This window comes from Arvicola amphibius, chromosome 1 (genome assembly GCF_903992535.2).
Source record: "Arvicola amphibius chromosome 1, mArvAmp1.2, whole genome shotgun sequence".
In the NCBI taxonomy this organism is placed as follows: Eukaryota; Metazoa; Chordata; class Mammalia; order Rodentia; family Cricetidae; genus Arvicola; species Arvicola amphibius.
Window position 1 is genome coordinate 110,392,250 of NC_052047.1, and position 3,168 is coordinate 110,395,417.

The window sequence follows — 3,168 nt, forward strand, 5'->3', positions numbered from 1 at the left end:
TAGAGGGGCTGTTACACTTTTAGGGAGAAACCTGGTGCCAGGGAAACTCCAAGGAATCCACAAGGATGACCCCAGATAAGACTCCTATAATAGTGGAGAGGTAGCAGGCCCTCACCTGTAATCACATTGGAGACCACCTTAACTGCCATCATAGAACCTTCATCCAGAAACTGATGGAGACATGTGCAGAGATCCACAGCCAAGCAGTGGGCCAACCTCTGGGAGTCCAGTTGAAGGGAGGGAAGAGGGATGATATGACTAAAGGGGGTCGAGTTCATGATGGGAAAACCCACAGAGACAGCTGACCTGAATGCCTGGGAGCTCATAGACTCTGGACCAACAGCTAGGGAGCCTGCAAGAGACCAACCTAGGTCACTTGCATGTGAGTGACAGTTTGTAGCTTGATCTGGTTGTGGAAACCCTAGCAGTGGGAATAGGACCTGTCCCTGGTGCATGAACTGGCTTTTTGGAACCTATTTCCTCTGGTCAGATGCCTTGCTCAGCTTTGATGCAGGGGGGAAGGAGCTTGGTCCTGCCTCAACTTGATAAGCCATGATTGGCTAACTCCCATGGGAGGCCTGGCCCTTCTTAACTGAGACAGAGGAGTGGATGTGGGGTAAAAGGGAGGTGAGAGGATGGAACAGGAGGAGAAGAGTGAGGGGAAACTGTGGTCGGTGTAAAATAAATTTAAAAAAACAATTTTAAAAAATCATGCACCATTTAATCCCAGCACTAGGGAGGCAGAGGCAGGCAGATCTCTGTGAATTCGAGACCAGCCTGGTCTACAAGAGCTAGCTCCAGGATAGGCTCTAAAGTTGCAGAGAAACCCTGTCTCGAAAAACCAAAAAAAAAAAAGCATGCACCACTTCAGTTGGCATCTATAACACCTAGTAAAGCATGTCAATACAAAATAAATTCATCTCCTCAGTCATCCGTGAGGAATCTATCACATAAAAATAAAATCAAAAAGCGCATGACATACATAAGGAATCAGATGTTTACTGAAGCATCATCTTAATGGCAACAGTCTAGCAATGACCTGTATTCCACAACAGAAGGTGGATAAATAAATTGTGAGTCATGTGTTATGGATCATATATCTCCTAAAAAAACAATTGACTACAGTATTAAAAGAGAAGGTTAATGTGATATGCCTTCAAGCATGGAGATATTAAGAAAAGAAACATTATCTACCCAAAAAAAATGTACTCTGTTTTCACCTTCTTCAAAATCCATATAGAGCTCAATAACATAACAGAAAAACACCAAGGTCCTCAACTAATCAAGCTGTGTGTAAAGCCACTTTTCTTTGCCATAATTTCACCACGGCCTTTTTCATCTCCTTGTTCCTCAGGCTGTAGATGAGTGGATTCAGCAGAGGGGTGAGCAGTGTGTAAGACAATGACATCAGTTTCTTGGTGTCTGGTGAGTACCTGGATTTGGGCTGTAGGTAAGTTATACTGGCCGTGCCATAGAAGAGGGTGACAGACATGAGATGAGAGGCACACGTGGAAAAGGCCTTCTGCCTTCCTGTGGTGGATGGCATCCTCAGGATGGCGAAGAGAATTCGGATGTAAGACAAGAGAATCAACAGGAAGGGGACCATGACAATCAAAATGGTGCCTGTGAAGGCATAGATTTCAAACAGGAACGTGTCCGCACATGCAAGCTCCAGCACTGGAGGAGTCTCACAGAAGAGATGGTTAATTTCCCTGTGGCCACAGTAGGGGAAGCTAAACACCCATGTGGTCTGCAGAGTAGTCATCATTGTACCTGAGACCCACGAGAACACAGCCAGTTTCACGAATGACCCTTTTGTTCATAATGACTGGGTAGGACAGAGGATGGCAGATTGCAGCAAGTCGGTCATAAGCCATTGCCCCCAGGAGAAAACACTCAGTCCCACCAAAGAGAAGACTGAAATACATCTGTGCAAAACAGCCCCCAAAGGAAATGGTGGCTTTCTCAGCGGTCAGGACCACCAGCATTTCGGGTGTGATGACTGTGCTAAAACAGAGGTCCACTAAAGATAAATTCTGCAGGAACAGGTACATGGGGATGTGCAGGCTCTGGTCCAGGAAGATGATGGTGATGATGAGGGCATTTCCTATCAGAGTCACCAGATAAATAACCAAGAAAGCCCCAAACATCTGCTGTTGGAGCTCAGGGTAGTTGTAAAATCCTAGGAGGATGAACTCAACTTCAGAGCTATGATTTTGCTTCCTCATCACAATAGTAATCCTCGTGTTGATTTTAGGGACACAGGACATAAATGATGAAGTCACAGCGCAGGAGCTGAGTTCAGACTTGGACATCTTGGCAGAAGTTGTAAAGACATGCTCATTTACCCAATGTCAACCTCCAAATACAGCATACATGCATGCAAGCAAGCACAAATGCTCACCAATGCCAACTGTCTATACTAACTGTAACAATATTATTGATGTTATAATGTTTATACAATAAGAAAAGTAAAATCTTTAACGGAAAGACAGATATATTGCATTTCTAATGAATAAAACAAATTAAGTTATAAGGTAATACATAAAGGTTCTTACTTAAATTGACCAACTTAAGTGGGTGATAAAGACAATTTATGAAAGTAAATCTAATACCGTCAAGAGTGTTGTATAAGAACTGGGCCTGAATGTCCCATCTCTTCCCTTTAGCGTGAAATGACTGATGCCAATTGGGCCAGCTCACAGCAGGCCTCTCTGGCTGAGCATTAACTTTCCTCATCACCTCAAGCAAGTATCTCTCCTTAGGGCTTCATCTTTCTGCAAAATTGACCTTGACCACCCTCACTCTGACCTCTCGGCCCCACACACACCTCTGTGACCCGATGACTTATGCATGCCTGACCTTAGGGCTCCCGCTGTTATCTAGACCCTTGTGTGAAGGAGAAAGCCGGAGCAACTGGTTTTCATACTTAAAAAGTACCTCCAAATACCAGTAGCATTGACGTGGGATCCCACTGACAGGAGCAAGAAGGTGGAAGTCACAGACAGGAACTCAAGCACAATCTTTAGCTCTTAACCTATCACCCTACTGGGTCAGATATTTGACCTCATACTTAAAAAACATTCATTCAACTTTGTGAATAAACACATTGTTTTTTTTTTTAACATTGTGTGCTCTGGGAGACACCTTCTCTCTGGAGACCTTGCA

At 44.2% G+C, this 3,168-nt stretch overlaps 1 pseudogene; it reads right to left on the minus strand.

Moving 5' to 3' along the window:
• Nucleotides 1-1,282: 1,282 nt before the first annotated feature.
• On the minus strand, nucleotides 1,283-2,228 carry LOC119801258 (annotated as a pseudogene).
• Nucleotides 2,229-3,168: the final 940 nt, after the last annotated feature.